The sequence below is a fragment of the Enhydra lutris genome, unplaced genomic scaffold (genome assembly GCF_002288905.1).
Source record: "Enhydra lutris kenyoni isolate GAN:26980312 unplaced genomic scaffold, ASM228890v2 scaffoldscaffold7, whole genome shotgun sequence".
Lineage (NCBI taxonomy): Eukaryota > Metazoa > Chordata > Mammalia > Carnivora > Mustelidae > Enhydra > Enhydra lutris.
This window is the reverse complement of record NW_019154091.1, coordinates 46,147,307-46,167,171: the sequence shown is the minus strand read 5'-3', so window position 1 is coordinate 46,167,171 and position 19,865 is coordinate 46,147,307. Positions and strand designations below refer to the sequence as shown.

The following is a 19,865-nucleotide window of genomic DNA, read 5'->3' as shown; positions in this document are numbered from 1 at the left end:
TTAGGTTACCTTTGTAATTGCTTCCCTTCACTCAATCTCTTGCAGCTTATCTGAAAAGGAGTTCCGCCTTTCTGAATGTGTACTGTCATGCAATAAAATCAACAGAACTCAAAAACACCTTCTCTTCCAGTCATTCCTCGCATTTAATTGAAAGTTCTGATGTTAATGCTGAAAAATCTTTGAATATATATAAAGATATAGATGAACATACATGTTATACACACCCGACACAAATACGGACAAGATACTTTCAAATGTTGAAATCTTGATGGTCAAAGTATACCCGTTTTTTTCTTTATAGATTATGTGACTAGTAAGAAAACATATGGAAAGCTACACCAATTTTAAAAGACAGAAATTATGCTTATTTCAAAAATGTTTTTGAATGTTTTTTCTTATTTTTTTTAAAGATTTTATTTATTTATTTATTTGAGAGAGAGAGAGAGACAGCGAGAGAGAGAGAAAGAGAGCACAAGCAGGGGGAGTGGAAGAGGGAGAAGCAGACCCTCTACTGAGAAGGGAGCCCAATGTAGGGCTCAATCCCAGGACCCTGGGATCATGACCTAAGCTGAAGGCAGATGCTTAACGACTGAAGCACCCAGGCACCCCTAAATGTTTTCTTTTTTTTTTTAATTAACATATATTATTTGTTGAGCGGTATAGGTCTGTGATTCCTCAGTCTTACATATCACCCAGCTATAAGTACCTGTTAGTATATTTTCTACCTTTGAAGCTTTCTTATCAGGATGATTTTGTTTGTAACAAGGTGTGACATTAAGAGCACAGTGTTTGGGGTCAGACAGATTGCGCTTTTACCTCAGTTTGACCATTTCTTTTTTTTTTTTTCCCAACCATTTCTTAATCACATAATGTTGATAAAAGCCCACATCACAAGACTGTTGAGAATTTTACATGAGATTACATATGCTAAAAGTGGGGCACCCTTATCCTTTCCACCTATTGTCTTTTGTTTAAATAGCAACTCAGGGCACCTGAGCGGTAAAGTCCATTAAGCAGCCCACTCTTGGTTTTGGCTCAAGTCATGATCTCAGGGTCATGAGAATGAACCCCATGTAGGTCTCCGTCCTCAGTGGGAAGTCCATTTGAGATTCTCTCTCTCCCTTACCTACTGCCTCTCTCCCCACTTGCTCATGCTCACTTGCTCTCTCTCTCAAATAAATATTTAAAAATAAATAAAAATAAATATATTTAGCACCCTGATACATACTCAAAGTCAAAAAGTCACAAATAACAAATGCTTACTATAAAAGTTGAGAAGTACAAAGAAACATTAATTAGGGGTAAACGTCACCCCCAATTCCTCCATCTGACAAGGAAGCACTGTTCACATCTGACTTACTTCCTTCACTGTTTAACTATGCACTTTTATTTGCATATTTTTTATTCCCTTACATACTTGTTTAAAAAAGTCACTGTTTTTCCCTTAAGATTTCACCATAAGCATTTTTCAAACACTCTCTGAAACACTGTGAATACCATACGATTTAACTATTATAAATGGGAAATATGTTGATGGTCTCAAAAGGCTGCATCCACACCAGAAAATGGACAGCATCCTAACATCTGTCTTTCTTTTCTACGGCATGAATCTTGGGAACAGCTTGTCTTCCTATTTAAGTGCAGCAAAGCCAAGGGGACTGATTCCAAGTTTCATTCTAGTTCTAGCTCCCTTGCAATGAGTAAAAACATCTCCCAGATTCAGGCAGTGGGCTGAATATCAACCTGTCTCCCACACAAATCTCCTCCTGTGTTCCTAAGGGCACATCTGTAGGAAAGGAAGAGAGAGAGACTGACTACATGCCACTTCTAAACTAAATCTCAGTCCACTCTTAAACCAATACAAAGAAATTCTCCCAACATAACACAGGCATTCCAGGGACACCTATCTGGGTGGCCCAGGTAATTAAGCATCTGACTGGTGATTTGGCTTAGGTCGTGATCTCATGGTCAAGAGCTTGAGCCTGGGGTCAGGCTCCCTACTCAGCATGGAGTCTGCCTGGGATTCTCTCTCTCTCTCTCCTTCTGCCCCTTCCTTAACTCATGTACTCTTGCTAATAAGTAGATAAATCTTAAGAAAAACTAGGTATTCCAAAATAGGTTTTTGAGTTAATATTTATATAAACTGATGAAATTCAGAATATAAGTGACAAAGTAAAAAAAAAAAAAAAAACAGTGACAACAAACTCAATATTATTCTGAAAAGAAATGGACATGGAAACTGGGATCTCCCCATGAGAGATAACCAATAGAAGGACAGTTAGGAAACCTATTAACCAGGCACTGTCCTTCCTACTTTTGTGACAGCACAGCTAACTCGTTTATAAATAATAAATCCATGGGAAGATGAGCACATACAGATGAAAATTCGCTAGTAGATTAAAGTATCCAAGCTCCTGAAATCCAGGAGAAAAAGAATCTGGAAATATTTTTGAAGAAAAAAATGTCAAAGATCACATCCGTTAGTTAGGAAAGTTAATATCTAATGGAATCACCAGAATAACCATAATAACTAACCAAAGAACATCGTGAAAACCTGTACAGAAGATAGGTTCAAGATACAGCAATATTAGGGAAATGAGAATAGCTTTTCTAAATGGCAATTTATCTGACATGTTTATTAATTTCATCAGGACATTGTTTACAAGGTTTTTTAAAAAATTTTACAACATTGCCATATACCAACTATGACAAATTTAATTATATTGCAAGTTATTCTTTAACAGACATAACCACTCAGATAAGAAACACTCTTAACATCTAACTCCCAAAAGTGGATTAACCCTTATAATACCTTTGAATAGAGACATTGTATCCTTTTCTAACACTTGACTTCAGAGTTTACGGAACCAATATTCTATTCTGGATCTACCACTTACTACAGAAGAAAATACCGTATTCTAGTCTGGATCTATCACTTACTACAGAGGACAATATTATATAATAATTTATATGTAAAATATATATGCAGAATTAGGTTATTCATATACACAAAAATAAAACACATATGAATTAAGGTATGTAAATACATTCTTGACACATGTGTTGTGTGTCTTCATGTATATATACAAATTCATACTTATATACATACATACATACCCTTAATTCATACATGCCATATTTTAGCCATAAGTGAAATAATATAAATATAATACTATTGGGAGTCCTATTAAAAATTGAATATAGCTATATAAATCTAAGGTCTAAGTATAAATTTGTTAGTAAAAACAGAACAAGCTGCCTGGGTGGCTCAGTCGGTTAAGTGTCTGCCTTCGGCTCAGGTCATGATACCAGAGCCCTGGGATTGAGTCCCGCATCGGGCTCTCTGCTCACTGGGGAGCCCGCTTCTCCCTCTCCCACTCGCCCTGCTTGTGCTCTCTGTCAAATAAATAAATAAATAAATAAATAAATAAACAAACAAACAAACAGAACAAAAGGAATTTAAAAAAATGTTCCCTGCCTAGAATTAAAATTTAGAATCCTTTCTTTTTAGGGTTCTTCCTATTAGGAGGGTGATTACTTTCCCCATCAAGTCCTTTCTCAGAATTTGCCTGAGATTTTATCTTTATGTGAATTTCCAGGTTTGTTTTTCTGTTTTATGTGGGTTTTGTTGTTGGGTTTTTGGGTTTTTTTGTTCTGTTTTGTTTTGTTTTGTTTTTTGTCTTTTGTTGTCAAGAGACGCAACCCTGGGAATGAAGTGACTGATTAGCCTTGAATAAAAAGGAATTAAAGGATGTGCTGGGAAGGAGGCTTTGACATAAGTCAGGCAAAGCAAAAATTAAGGTAAACTGACAAAAGCATCTCCATGCTCACAGAGTGAGAGCAGTTATTCTCAGAAAGGTCCTCAGCTGAAAAATAAACCCAAAAGCATAAGCTCTTCACTCGAATCTGGTGGGCAAAGTCAGAGCCTTAATTCTTTCTAGCAGTGACTAAGTGCTACTCCATAAAGAAAAAAGGGAACTATAAAAAGATTATTAGAACTTTATATTAATAAACTGAAATAACCAAAAATGAAACAAGAGGAAACCAGAGAGGGAGACAAACCATAAGAGACTCTTAATCTCAGGAAACAAACTGAGAGCTGTTGGAATGGAGCGGGTCAGAGGGACGGGGTGGCTGGGTGATGGACACTAGGGAGGATATGCACTATGGTGAATGCTGTGAATTGTCCAAGACTGATGAATCACAGACCTGTACCCCAGTAACAAATACTACATTATATGTTAATTTAAAAAAGTAAAAATTTAAAATTAAAATAAACTGAAATAACCAAATCACTAGTTGTTCAACTACGAGGTAATGCTTGGCCTCGTGGTTGAACTATGAACACACAAACGTTGAATTGGATTTCCAGCAAATTTTTGGTAAGGATTCTTTTTATCAGTATACCAACAGTATTGGCCTAACTTTGCCATATTTTTAATTGCTCCTGTTATTTATAAATTTAGCTTCATAGCTATCAATTTAGGTTATGCAGGGTTTGAGCCACCTGACAACACAGACAGACACATGTTTTCATCAATGCTTTTGGAAATACAAGCTTCTAAGAAGTCAGCTCTAAGGTATAAATATTATGGTTCAAAGGTGAAATATTTCTATTTATTTTATTAAATCCTCACCCAGATTTATATATGTCTCTTCTTTGGGGCTGTGATATGCTCCATGAGCAGACACACTGTAAGAGAACACATTGCAAAATCCAGTGTTTTAAAAGTCTACCTGTTTCTGTACTTTAGGAAACAAAGTACATCGCCCTCCATCACTTAGCAAATTTTTACAGGGCAGAACACAATAAATGCCTTCAATTCTCCACAGTAAATGCCTCTAAATTCTCCCTGTTCTGGAATGTGGGTGTGCTTGCTCTCTCTCTCTCTCTCTCTCTCTCTCTCTACTGGAGTGCTGCTACAGAGGATAACGATCCCTTCACATGGGAACCAAAACAGTCTGTCAAGATGTCCTGCACATAACTTTACACAGGCAGTTAATTTTTAACCCATAATTTTTGGTATTTTCCTTCATGCATTTTCCATCACAGGAAAAATACTGTACTTTGTGGTCAAGTGCCAATTTTTTTACTCTAGAAAATGTTACACTGACAGAAATATTAAGGGATCTCTGATGTTCTGTTTTAGAAAAGCTTTAGCTAAAGCAACAGTCCCTAAAATGTGCTCAGGCAGATTCGAGAGGTAGTATCTAAATGGATTATTCTACTTTCTATTGCTTTGACCTTTTCCCAACATTGTTACAACTCTTATATGTCCACCCGCCCCATATGCCACAAAAGAGAGAGAGAAACAGGAGAGCAACAATTCGTGAGGTGTTTACCTATATGTTGATAATTAGAAAGCTTACCAATTTTCGCATAAACATACAGAGATGACAGAGATAGAATGAAAAGCAGCTTACCATTTCTTCATGAATGTTGACTGCCACAAGAAATGCACAAGAAAGCTTGCCCATGGATGCTTTCACTTCCGTGTATTTAGCAAGCAGCGGTCACATGCCTACTATGTGCCAGGAGCTCTGTTACAAGCACGTTCTTAGCAGTGAACAAGATAAGCCAAGTCCTCGAGCTCGCGCTCCAGTCGGAGATGAACAGTCAGAAATAACGCATGCCATGTGGTGATAAAGACGATGCAGAAAAATACAGTCAGGTGAAGACAGAGTGTAGTAAACGAAGTGCTTTCATGACAGTAACCTTAAATGACACCACTGACTGACGAGGAAAACTGGACCAAGAGACCGTAAGCAAATGAGAGAAGAAACCACGTGGGTATGGAACGGAAGTACATTCCAGGCAGAGGAAACAGTACGTGCAAAATCCCTGAGACAAGAACACGCTCTGCAGGTTCACACAAGAGCAATGAGCTCATGTGACCAAAGGAGTAATAGGGAACATGTTAGAAGATGAAGGCAAAGACATAGCAGGTGAACAGGTCACAGCTGAGCTCATGGGCTATGTTAGGAATTTCAAATTTTATTCTGAAGGAGAGGGGAAACAATCACCAGGTTGCAGAGAAATGACAGCATCTGACTCAACGTTCAAAGGACCAGTGCTAGTGCTGTGTGATAAGCAAACTATAGTGACTCAAGGGCAGAAGCAGAACTTGTTGCGAAGCCTAGTACAATCATACGGGCGATAGACGATGGGTGACCGAGACTGGGACAGAAACTGTGTAGATGGGAAGCAGTGAGACGCTGGACATATTCTGAAGCTGGGTGCAACAGGACGTACAGATCAATCAAATGTGGGATGTGAGGGTAACAGATCTGGAAGGATAATCTGTGCCTTACGCAACTGGAGAAGTGGAATGGGATAATCAATGTGTCCACAACATGATCTCCTGAATATCATCTCTATTTAAATTCAAAACAGGGGCAAAAAGCATCTAACATTTTATAGGCTTTCCTCTCTGGCCTCTTGACCAAAAAGTTGAACTTTCTATTTTACTTATTTCTTTAATTCTTTGACAAATTATGATTTTCTTTTTCCATGGTTCTGCTGCCGATACACCTTTACCATTTTTCTCACACACACACCCCACAAATCTGGAAACCAAAAGTCCATAAGCCTGCCACCAAACATGCATGAGGTTGGCTATGAAATCTCTTGAACCTATTGATTCAAACCATGTGGACAGGCATTAAATTAAGAGTACTACAGTATTTTTTCTGAAGGTGCCTGAAGACAGAGGCCATCAACTCTTTAAAATCTTATTAAGACAGCATCAAGGAAAGCAGGCAATCTGCAGCACGGTGAGAAGAAATAGCATCTCTGACAGGTGAATAAGGTGTGCATTTCCCCATTCAGAGCCCCATCGCTTAGAGTAAAATGGTGCCAAATTGCGAAAAGGGCACAGTAGTCAGAGGTCACTCAGTGGCAAGGGTCTGGCATGCTTCCCTGACATGTGTTGGCTGTCTATGGCTTGTCATTAGGTTAAAACCAAATGATCTTCAGCCCATGAAGAGAGGGCAGCTAGTGCCCCATCTCTGCCAGCATTTTCCCAGGTGAGTTCTACAGATCATTAACCACATCAGCTACTCTGAGACCAAAAGGATTCTCTGACCAAATAAACACAGGGAATGTTCTAGCCTAGATTTCTCCTGGGAATGTTTACAGTGCTCCTTCTCTAAAGGTTTTGTCAAGTCCTGTGGTGATCAAACCACTAACTATTTAACCAGCATTTCCCAAATTTATTTTACCCACCAACAAAGAAAATAAGGACCTTAATTAGGACAATGAGAAGATGACAACTGTTCGGTGACACAGTGAGAAGCAAACCTGTCAAAAGCTGGTGAATGATTTCACCAATGGGTGAGGAAGAGGTAAATGTCAAAGATGACTTCAGTTCTAACACTGATGACCAGGAAGGGGGTAACTTATATATTAAGACAACTGAGTTCCATTTCTTATAAAGATTTTATTTATTACTTATTTATTTATTTATTTGAGAGAAAGAGAGCAAGCGAGCAGTGGGAAGGGTGTAGGGAAAGGGAGAGAGAGAACCCCAAGGAGACAGCGACCTGAGCTCGGGAGCCCAATGTAGGGCTCGATCTCACTACCTCAACATCATGACCTGAACCAAAACCCAAGAGTCAGATGCTTAACTGACTGAGCCACCCAGGCATCCCAACTTCCAAATTTAAAGAAAGATACGTATTTTGATACCATTCTATCCAGAGGCATTTATTGACCGCTATGTTCCATGTACTAACGCAGACACCAAGAACAAGAATACCAAACAACAGATCATTCTTGCCTTTGCACAACTTCGTCTAAGTGAGTCACTACAACTCAGCGCGAGATACAAGAAGTCTGATGTGCACGGAGAAGAGCCACGATTCAGGAGCACCAACACTTGAGGCTGGGGATGTGGGAAGCATTCCAAGAGGCAATAACACCTGAGCTGAGACTTAAAGGAACAGCGCATATTAAGCAGGTGATGAGAGGGAGATCAGATTGTTTAGACAGAGGAACAAGGTAGATTCAGTAGGTGAAAGGCCTGGTGAGTCAAGTCAGGTCAGAGCAATGTAACAAAAAGAAATTTAATAGGTGCAAGTGTCACACACAAGATGAGGAGATGAAATTAGCTTCAAAGTTTATTAAGTTAACTAGTTCAGTAGTTAAAAAACTGTGCACTAGGGGTACCTGGGTGGCTCAGTCAGTCAAGCGTCTTTCTCCGCGGCTTAAGGTCATGATCCCAGGGTCCCGGGGTAGAGTCCCACATGGGGTTCTCTGCTCAGCAGGGAGCCTGCTTCCCCTTCTCTCTCTGCCTGCCCCTCTGCCTACTTGTGATCTCTGTCAAATAAATAAATAAAATCTTTAAAAAAAAAAAAAAAGTACTAGATCGAAACAGCAAGCTTCATAAACATGAAACCCCTTTCTGCACATCACTGGTCTTTTTACCAGCTCATCCCTCACACTCTCAGTTAAAAACTGTCGACTACCTTGAACATGTTCTCAGATACACACTTCTTACCCCCTATCAAGACCTCATCAGCTCAAAATTTTGACATGCATCTTCCTCTGAAATAAAAGTACGTTTGATGTATTCATCAAAACACAAGCACAAGCCCGCACTTGCCCGTCTCGTCTCTACCCCCCATGACTCTTCTGCAGAGCAGATCAGATGGTGCCACTCTTTGGAAATGTCTTCACCACCCAGGTCCCAGCACGGCTTGTAAGGGCCTCCGTGGTGCATCCCACTGCTCCCTCTATGACCACCCGTCACACACCACTCTTGCCTTTGCTCATCCGCTGTGTCCTCAGCTGTGAGAGCGCCACTTGCCCACTTCCCTGCCTGGAATGCATTTCCCCCAAACAGTGCATGTCACCTACTCCCCAGAAAGAAGCAGATGCCCCTGTATCAGTTAAATCTTCCTCAGCCCACCTACATAATACACAACACATCGCTCCATACCTATGTATTGGTAGCACCCGGCCAGCTTGATTTCTCTTGATAGCACTTATTCCAGCTGAGATATTATCAATCAGAATGAAATTTAAAGAGAACAGATGTAGCTAACTGTAAACCGGTATTCTAAAGGCTTAAAACAGGCTGGCGCATAGTAGTACTCTGATATTTACTCAGAGAATTAACAGTGCCTGAAAGCTACGGACAGACAGAGAAGAGAATGATGTGATGAATGAACTGGAGTCCGGGGCCCAAATTCAGTGACTACTGCAAAGGCGTTGCCTCGGTTTCTCACACACCTTGCTCCAGCCTTACCCAAATATGAGATTATCTCTGGCCATTAGCCCTCTGTGAAAGGACCGGATTCGAGATCACCGACGACCAGCAAAGCGAAGAGGCTGGAGGAGAACAGAGAGTAACATTCCCCACCTCGTCCCCTCTCAAAACTTGATCCGCTATCCCTCCCTCGGGAGACACTCAATAATAAATGACTTGTCTGGAAGCGGGACCATTTTTACTTTACTGGAGAGGAGAGAGGAAAAAGGGAAAGGACATTTTCTCAGGATCTGAGCTGATTTGATTGGACAAGGGGAGAAGGCAGACTGCAGCCGGAGAGGCAGGCTCTTCAAATTCTCACAAAACACAAATTCCTTGTTTGCCTCGGATGGGAAGAGCTTCCCTTCAGGCATGTAGGGGAGAAAGGGTGGAGGGAAAAAAATGCTCAGACGATGCTATTTTTGAACTATTTGTAAAAATGGCTATTCTCCCCTCCGATATTCTTGAACCACCCAAATGTCATGTTTCCACGCGCTGCTGTCTGGATGCTCTCAAAAGCACGGCTTCGAGGTGAGAGAGGGGGTCATGGGCTCATCTTCTCACATGCCGCTACCGCTGCTGATTTTTTTAAAAGCTTTGTGACCTAGAAAGGAGATGTACGGTCTGAATGATGCAGACTGCAGAGAGCGAGGGCGTCAGCAATCTATTTATACCTCCAGGAAGGAAAAAATGAGTCCAGGGCAAGGACTCCATACTCCGAGGACTCGGTATGGGAAGATCATCTGGAAAAAACAATCAACAACACAGCAGGGGATTCGTTTACGTCCTTACTGAGAAGTAAAAGGTGAGGCCACATTCCCATTTTCCCGCCTCTCTCCAGAACTCCAATTGCTTTTGAAAGAATGTCAAGTTGATCCTTGATGTTTCCTACTACTGTGTAAAGCATCCTGAGTCTGAGTTTAAAGACACTGCCACCCACATTTTAAAAACTCGCTTCACTCCATATGTGCACACATACTCACATTTGGCTATAATCTGCAGCCGTTTGGACACGCTATGAATTTGGGGGAAAAGTTTTTCAGGCTTAACAAAGTATTTGGAAAAGCCTTACGAATACTTGTGTGACTTAACTCTGAAAAGGGGGAAGAAATGAGAAGATTTACACGGATTTGCACAAGATGGTAAAGAAACATTTTTCCAAAGGTATGTAGTCAGTTTCTCTTAAATGGTGATATATTTCCAGGACAAAGCAGGGGAAAGCACCCAGGCACAGCTGTTAACACTTATTCCTGCATCACTGGAGAATTTAATACCAGGCTTTACCTCTAGACTTCTGCTTGTTTCTAATGTAAGCAGTATAGTGTGCGGTGCAATGAAAATGATGGTGTGAGAGTCCCCCATCTTGCTCCCGTCACCCATGTATCTGGGTGATTTCTGCCAGCTTGCTTTGTTTTTGAAGTTATTTTGCTAACCACGGGGATGGGTTTGCCCACAACTGGTCCAAGTATGAGGTGTTTCCTAAGGCTAGAGATGAGGTCTTTCTTGTGCACAATTTACTGATCCGCATGGGCTCCAACGTGGAGCCTGGGACTCCGTCATAGAACACAAACTGACTTACTATGAGTAAAGTAATAGAAGGTTCAAAATACAAACACTTCCCGTTTCTTTCCCTAGCCAAGTCTTCTCATCATTTCCGAGGCAGATAATTTAAGGCATGCTTCACTTTTTTCCATCATTTGCTGAAATCACGTTTGGTTTTAATCCACCAAGCACACAGTCATCACATTCACGTCTTCCACAGCCTGACCTATAAAGGGGGTGAGGCACATCTAGAATTGTTCACATCAAGAGAATCAAGGCTTTAATTCTTTAATTGTGAAAACTCACAAGGCAATATGTGAGCTTGTAACGGTCGGTATTTTGTTGTCAAGTGAATGATATCCTTCAACCCAGTGCTACATATGTAAAACTGACCAATGGACAAAGTCCGAGAGTTTAGACAGAATAATAAACTTGATCTGACTGACGAGATTCCTCAGAGTGACATGGAGTGATCAAAACCAATACAACCAACTCATTTGTTGGTTCTGTTTTTTGCATTAGCTTGTAAGTTTAAGAGGTACTGCTATCCACTGTTCACGGGAATTCGGTGCCAGGGAGGAAAAGTAGGCAGGGTGAAGGCCTATTAGAGAACAGACAAAATGAAAGCCCATGAAAACCCTATATTCCTGACAGGTTGGGAGGGAGGGGACAGGAAGAGGAGGACAGAAATGAAAACTTGGCCGTAGTTTAGTACCTTAAGCTAAGAAATACTTCGTAAACACGTGCAGGTCGACTATACAATAGAAGCGAAAGGAAGTATGGGAAGTATCATCTTTAAAATCTCATCTACATGCACCACACCACTGAGAACAGAATTTAATGTTCGAGTGCTCCAAATTTTAAAGCTCTCTTGTCCTTTAACTTTCTGCTACATACACCAATACCATGAGGTTCTCCCTCCTCCTTTTCCTTCTCTCACACTGCCACAAAGAAGCTAACTGCGTGATCTTGCCCTCCAATGGAAGTAGGCCGGGCATATACAAATCAGCTCTTCTTTTGGTAGGTTATGGAAATACAAACCCTGGGGGCGGGGGCCTTCTGAGCCATTGCGCACACTGTCTGAGAGGCAGGAGAATAACGTTCCCTAAGAAAAATTGCTAAATAAAAAAGAAGACCAACAATTAATCCTTATTTCTCTTTTAAAAAAAAAAATTATTTTCATGGAATAGTTTATGATTTCCATATTTAATCTTTAATTTATGCTAATACATCTCTAGATAATTTTTAGCACAATTGCTGTGAGGCAAAAGCAGGCTAAGAGATCTACTCAGACATGTTTAACTTACATATAAGAAACGGAAGGAGATGCTCTTGTGCAATAAAAACAAAACACAGGAAAAAAGCAATTACTGGTTAAGTTTTTTGGATCAGACAGATACTGCTTTTAGACTTCCTCTTTTTTTGTCTGTATACTTGATCATACTGACAGTCATTATTCATTCCAAAAAATGAGGTATTTCCTAAGAAGCTTTTACAAGCAAGTAATTCTAGTGTAACTATTTTCTTCATTTCTCCTCCCCTCCCATATCCTCAGACATACCTACGTAGGTAGTCAAGCTCCTATATTCAAATTAGGAGTGAGGACCAGTGATATGGTTTAGCAATGTCCATACATAGGAGAGACTAAGATTTCTCTCCAATGCTACATTTATATTAAATGTCCCTGAAGTCAACTTCTATATAACTTCTCTTTGCAAAAGGCAATTAAAACACAGCGATCAGCGTTGACAAGTGCTGGTTGTTAATTAGTACTGACAAATGAAAATAAACCAAAAAAGAATATATAGTAAGAAAATGATTATGTATTTTTATAAAGCTCCAAACACCTACAGAGAAGCATTTCAATGTGAAATTTTGATTCATCCAAACTCTGCTCACTGCTTTTGATAAATTCTACATGACGACCATGGCTTCTCTCCCCCAAAAAAGCATCCTTCAAGCACAATATATATCCAAGGATAACTCACCCTACTTGCTATGACACTGTATTTTTCTTCCACGCTATTAGGGACCAAGATGACTTTAACACATGTCTTTGTGCCCCAGCCATGAAGTGCTTACATTTCCCGAGTTAAGTTTAAGCACATACCACAAATTCAGTGTTTTAAACCAACAATGATTTCACAAGACCCATCATCACATCTTAAGGATTTTTCGTTTGAGTTTCCAAACTTCTGGATTTGACCACATTTTTACAAACTGCTAATAAGCATACATTTCAAAAGAACTGGCTTCCAATTTCTAACCTTTCACATTCTGCAGTATTGTTGACTAAATATTTCCATTTGTCCCCTACTTTCCACCATATGGCAGAACTGCACTTCCCTGTCTCCTTGACATTTAGTGAGGCCATGTGAAATCAGTGAAATGTCTTCACAAGTGGCAAGCATCACTACCAGGCAGAAGTGCTAAGAGCCAGTGTGTGATTTATGGCGTTCTCAACCCCTGACCATGTGACTGGGAAGCAAAGTGGCCAAGTGCAGCTTCCTCTGGAAGTCTGTGATAAGCACGTTCCTCCTGCCAAAACACACAGAAATAAGAGGGAAATACTTTTTGTTATAAGTCATTAGGATTCTTGTGGTGGTTGTTACTGCAACCTAACTTAGCCTATTCTGACTACTACACATACCGGCTTGTGATTCTCTGGGACACTAGATTGGGGAGGAGAGGAGAGGGCAATCCTACATTAAATAATTGTAAAGGCCATTTACTATGAAATATGTAGTGTCAACGGTTAAATTTCATTTTGATGCATGTACGGAAATAGGTTTTCAAATTTTATATGAGCTCAAGGGTTAAGTGGTTCAGTATTTAACAATAAATGAGAACAGTACAAAAGGATGGGGGGGGTCCACAGATGAGAAAGGGTCCTCCGTGTAGAGGTACGAACCTAGGAAAAGTAGAGGAAAGAGAAGACAAGGAGATTTCAGAAAATGAAAATTAATTCCAAATGAAGGTACAGGGACTGGTAGGGCACTGGATACATGGGAAGGTTCAGGAAACCTAAGCTACAGACCTGGGAACACTGTAAGATCAGATCTTCAAATCGAAAGTTTTTGTCTATAGTCTGAATGCAGGGTCAAAGAGAGGAGTGGGTGGTAACAGGAGGGTGAGAGGAGGCAAACTGAGAGGAACACATTACTCATCTAGCTCAAACATACGCCAAGAGTGACTGGAGCTTCCGGAAGGAAATGTACATCATGTTCTTTTACCAAAGGTCCTCCAACCTCAGGGAAGAGACGCTAGCGGGCAAAGACCCAGTCTCTGACTTCAAGTTCAACTTCAGCCACATACTAGTTATTACATCATGTCCTGGTTTCTTTATCCATAAATTTACACTTCAGTGGCTCATCATTAAGATTTAAATAAGATAAAATATGTAAAATACTTACTTCAGCAAGCGCCTGGCTTTGAGTAAAGATTAACTAACCTACTGCATTTTATTACCCATAACATAAGTAGGCCATTTCCCTCAGTACCCTATTTTTTCATTCTTCCTCTACTAATGATGCTGCCTTTGACTGTGTCTTTTTCTTGGGCTCCACCCACCCAAATTCGACTCACCCTTCAGAATCCATCTCATACCATTGTACTCCATGAAGACTGTTCTGAATGCCCCCCCGGAAATCATCTCTTCCAATTCTGAACTATGACATATTTTCTAACTGCTTCCTGGCACTTAATTACAAATTATCTGCTAGATAAAAGATAAATAAAGTGGTTTTATTCTTTTCAATTCTATTTTTCTTTGGTCAGTATTACTTCTTATCCATCCGTATATATTTCCAACAGTACTTAGCTGTCATGGCTTACATGTACTGATCCTCACTGTTAAATAATTTAGAGAATTAGATCTAATTCTAACATATAACCTGATTAAATTTCTTAGTATAATATATACAAGTTTTATTCATAAAGTTCAGAAACAACAACTATTTCACAAAACTGGTAATTTTCTCCTTCCTTTTACCTATAAATAATCAGAGATTAGACAGGTTAAGTACCTATTCTAAAATTGCATGGCATGTCAATGACAAGTCTTAAGAGAAAATTTACAATCCCTGATAGGAAACACCCTCCCTCTCCCCACCCCGCCTTATATTCCAGAAGCCCAAAAGGGAAGAAAGCTAATCTTCCACAACTGGTCAGATAGCATTCTTCCCTCCCATAGCCATAAAGATGTCACCAGGCAGATAGGAATCCTTGTAAACAACCAGCTATTGAAAAACAGTTTTTCTGCCAGATTCCACCAAAAAAAATAAACGTAGTGTTCCTTGATACCCCTTTGTCTCCTCTGTAATAAACAAGCATGCAAGAAGTGTGTAAACAGTGGGACTTACTGAGAAACAGATCTGTACTTGAAAAGCAATCAGCCCAGTAAGTCTCACCACTGCAACCTGAAAAATAGGGCTGGTGCAGGCCTCCGTGGTTAAGTGATCCCATAAAATTCAAAGGAACTTAGGAACAGTTCTTGCTTCCCACCCTGATTACAACTTTCCTGAAACAGACTCTGACCTTTAATCTCTACCCCATGAAGTATATTTGAGCCAGCCCCCAGTAACCTACAGGATAAGGGAGCTATCCCACCAACTTCTTTCCCATTATAAATTACTTTGGCATTTAAGTCTTTTTTAAATATTAAATCCTAACGAATCCTTGTAAAACATAAAAGCCAGGCAGTATCATGACTTTAACTTTTCACACCTCACTACAAATTATTGTAACTCTTTCAAATGTTTCTTGTGCAGGCTTTCTCTCAACCTCAGAGTAAAAGCTGATCTTCCTTTGGCTCTTACACCACACTATGATTATTAAATCTTTTTTCTTATTTTTACTGGGTGCCCAAATAAGGACAATCGGAAACAACATAGGCAGAAAATTATTGATTTTGAAAGCTTATCCAAATAGGTAGGAAAATTATAACTTATGCATGGTTCATTGAACAAAAACTGGTGTTAAAAAGCAAAGCTCTCTTAGATAGTGCTAGCTGTCTGTCCCTATTTTTTCCAGACAGACTTATGCAACATCCTGATGTTTCAAACTATTCTGTCATGGAAAATCTGTCTCTAGGGTGGGGGGCAGGAAGAGAGTCCCATTTTCTTTTTAAAGTTATAATTCGAAACAGATAGTTAAACAATACAGTAAACTCCTTGTACTTTGCAAACACTTTGAATTATGTATTGCGAGTCTACAAGGTAAAGACAGAAATGAGCATCTGAAAGGAAAAACTCAGCAGACGCCCTTTTGCCCACAGCATTTCCAATCCCATCAAGTCAAAATACTTCCCTTTCCAAGATAAGCAGTCAACAATACTAATACAACAATACAGCAATAGTGATCAGAACATTTTCAAGGACAACATTTCGTATATCAAAGAGATTTGATTTTCTTCCAATGTTGCTATAAATATTTAATGGTTATTAAGAGGTGATGAAAATTTTCCCTTTCATGAATGTAAAGAATCAAAACCGTGGGTATCCTAAAACCTCATTCATGTTTCTCCTTTTTCAATGGACTAGAAGACAAACTGATATAAATAGATGCAATTCATACTGGACATCTTACATGTATGTTGACACAAAAATAAATTTAGAGTGTTTTCCAACTTTGTCTTGGTCTCTCCAACAATTAAATCTTACTGCCATCAACCCCTTCCTTCCAAAAGAACCTGAGGACAGATGCGGCTTTTAAAAGTCCTGTTGTCATTCTATGGACGATTACAGAAAAACTGTATTTTGAAACTAAGATTTCAATTTTTTAACTTTTGAAGCTGACTTAAAGACAGGACATACTAAATGCCAAGAGAATCCAAGACCCAGGGGTCTGGCTCAGTGATTAGAAGCAGTTACTGGACTGGAAGCAAGGCACACCATCCCTGGATGCGCGGTAGGAAACACACTCACTCAGAACGCAGCACAGTTCCTATCCTCTGTTTTGAAGAGATTATGACAGAAAGCTAAATTACTCCAACATTTCCACATTACATTCTGTGCCTGAATGTACAGAATATTTATCTGTACTATATTTTGCATTGCTTTTTAGATGAATGACTTTTGAACCAAATTTTCTTACATAACTAAAGCATTAAGTGCAATGTCAACATCTGAAAATAATTATTTCTGTGTATTCACATAACCTTGGAATGCTGAGAAATGTATTTGGCTTAAGACACAGCATAACAGCCATGACAACTCTGCCTTAACATGATATACACAGCAGACTTCTTTAAGGGAGGAAGGACTCTGTGGTTAAAGCCTTAGAGCAAACACTCAAAAGCTGGAGGGGCTGAAGATAAATTGAAATTTTAGGAGGCTGAACACCTGGGGATCGTTAGGAGCTTCCTTAAAAGAGAAAGAGGAGGAACTTGGTGAACTGGGGAGAAAATGGAAGTAATTCTTTCTAGCAACGTTCTCTGCATCTGAGAATGGGAAGCCTTCTTTACAAGAGAGAATCCGCTATAGGAGAACTCCAGAGAAGTCTTAATGTTAGCAATAGACAGGCGTGGGTCTGCTGTGGAAGACAGTTATGAGGAAATCAATACCTGCTTTTACTGTTCGTTTTATTGCAACAAAAAATTACTTTTTTTTTTTTTTTAAATATAAAAAGGTTAGCTAAAACTGCGGGGGTTTGGGGGGGCTCTAAGATGAGCAACATGGTGCTAACCTAAATTCAGTTCCTTTCAATTTCTGGAACTATGGGCTCCAGAGGGTATCCCTCACAACTAACTGTAAATTGTGAGAGTGAGAACAGGGCTTTCCTTCCTGTGGGCGGCCTACCATCCATGGTATGACTGGTGTAAAGTAGAGATCGTTGAATAAATAAATGAAGGCTGAGTCAGGTATAATCTTGGTGCCCAAATGCTGGCTGTGACAGAACTTCATGAATCTGTAGCAAAATTGGAAAAATAAGGCCTGAAATTTTGTCATGAGCCATCTACTAATCTCTAGTATTAAAGTTGATTGACCCCACCTCACCCAACCCTCTCAATTTGTATTTACACAGTCCAGATGTGGAATCAATACTCCCGAAGGAATCACATAGCTCGTGGCTCAGAAAAGATCTTCAATTTTGCCGGGACCCCGCACCCTGGGCAGAAGGGAAAGGAAGGGGGAGAAGAAGCCAAGTTCCAACTATTACAATTACAGAGAAGGGAAGATTTAAAAATGATTTTATCTAACCTGCAAAGAAAAGCGCTGTTTTAAGGGGGAAATCAGTTCAATTTTATTTAATCCTAAACCTTGCTGAAGCTGGAAGTGAGGGTTAATTTGCAATCATACAAAAAAGGTTTAGGTATTAGACACAGACTGTGCAGATAGATATATATATTGTTTTTTTTCCCCCCACAGAATACCTTGAGCCCCTGAGAATGTGTGCCTCATGGAACTCAGAACAGAGTAAAGCAGCATTTACTCACCATCCTCCAAGAGCAGAGGTGACTAGAAACCAGAATCCTAGAGATGCCATCATACATACTCCTGATAAATTCCTAGTTCTTCTAAATATTTCCCTCCCTAATCCCAGACACTAGAACTGTCAGTCATTTTTTGGTCTGTTATTCCAATATGAAAAGTCTGACTTAAGCACCATAAAAGTCTTGGGAAAAAAACATTTTTGAACACTGGTGGGCTCAGGGGACTGATCATGGAATATGAACCTTTTGCCCCTGAAATGGTTCCTTGGGAACAGAAAGCAGTGTATTTTTTAGTACAACCCCTCTGCACCCCCCATTCTCCCAGGTGGTGCTAAACATCTAGCAGCTGCTGTCAGAGTATGTGAAACATCCTAAGAGTCTTCTGAAGAATCAGGATAGATTTAGCAATCTGTCAACCCTAGTGCTTAAGAAAATTTGCATATGATCACCTGGGGATTTGGTAAAATGCAGATTTCAATTCAGTGATCTACAGTGGGGCCTGAGAGTCTGCATTCCTAGCAGCTCCCAGGTAATACTGATGCTACAGACCAATGAACTTACTTAAGGAAGAAGGATCTATTCCAGCTTTATCTAGGTCATTTAATTTGAAGGGTATGACCAAAACTCCTCAGCACCAAAAATCTCAAACTTGCCCAATACCAGACAATACATACATAGCACAGGGTGGGAGAAAACTGCCAGTTTCCCTTATTTTACTTGCTTGTACAGATCCAACACTGTATTGTCCCAAAGCGGTTAGAGCACAGTTGTAGACTAAAGTCTGACCATTTTAGCTTTGTATATATACTACGATATAAAAGCATGTGTGCATTTCTCATATAATCCTTAAAAACAGCTGTGAGCTGAGCAGAAGAGATATAATTACTATTTCAGAAAAGGAGAAAACAGATTGATCAAGTTTAACAATTTACAAGGCACCTGGGTGGCTTAGTCTGTTAAGCGTCAAACTCTTGACTTCGGCTCAGGTCATGATCTCAGGGTTCTACAGTCAGCCCCGCATTGGGCTCTGCTTCATTGGGGAGTCTCTGCTTCTCTCCCTCTGGCCCTCCCCATGCCCTCACACGTACTCTCTAAAATAAATAAATAGGGGGCACCTGGGTGGCTCAGTGGGTTAAAGCCTCGGCCTTTGGCTCAGGTCATGATGCCAGGGTCCTAGGCTCAAGCCCTGCATCAGGGTCTCTGCTCAGCAGGGAGCCTGCTTCCCTTCCTCTCTCTCTGCCTGCCTCTCTGCCTACTTGTGATCTCTGTCAAATAAATAAAAATCTTTAAAAAATAATACATAAATAAATCTTAAAAAAAAAAGTTAAGCAACTTACTCATGGTATCTCATAACTCATGAGAATCATATTCAGGAATCATGCTCAATATTTGTAACATGCCCCCAACCCCAAATTCCAAGTCTAGAGTCTACCCACTATAAGAGTGTCTTCCAGGGCACCTGGGTGGCTCAGTGGGTTAAGCCTCTGCCTTCAGCTCAGATCACAGTCTCAGGGTCCTAGGATCGATCGAGCCCCACATGGGGTTCTCTGCTCAGCAGGGAGCCTGCTTCCCACCACCACCACCACCCCCTCCCCGCTACCTGCCTCTCTGCCTACTTGTGATCTGTCAAATAAATAAATAAA

At 40.1% G+C, this 19,865-nt stretch overlaps 1 protein-coding gene across 1 annotated transcript in view; it reads right to left on the bottom strand.

Annotated features, from left to right (window-relative positions):
* Nucleotides 1–19,865, bottom strand: part of LOC111142110 (phosphodiesterase 3A) — a 320,975-nt gene that overhangs the window by 229,021 nt on the left and 72,089 nt on the right.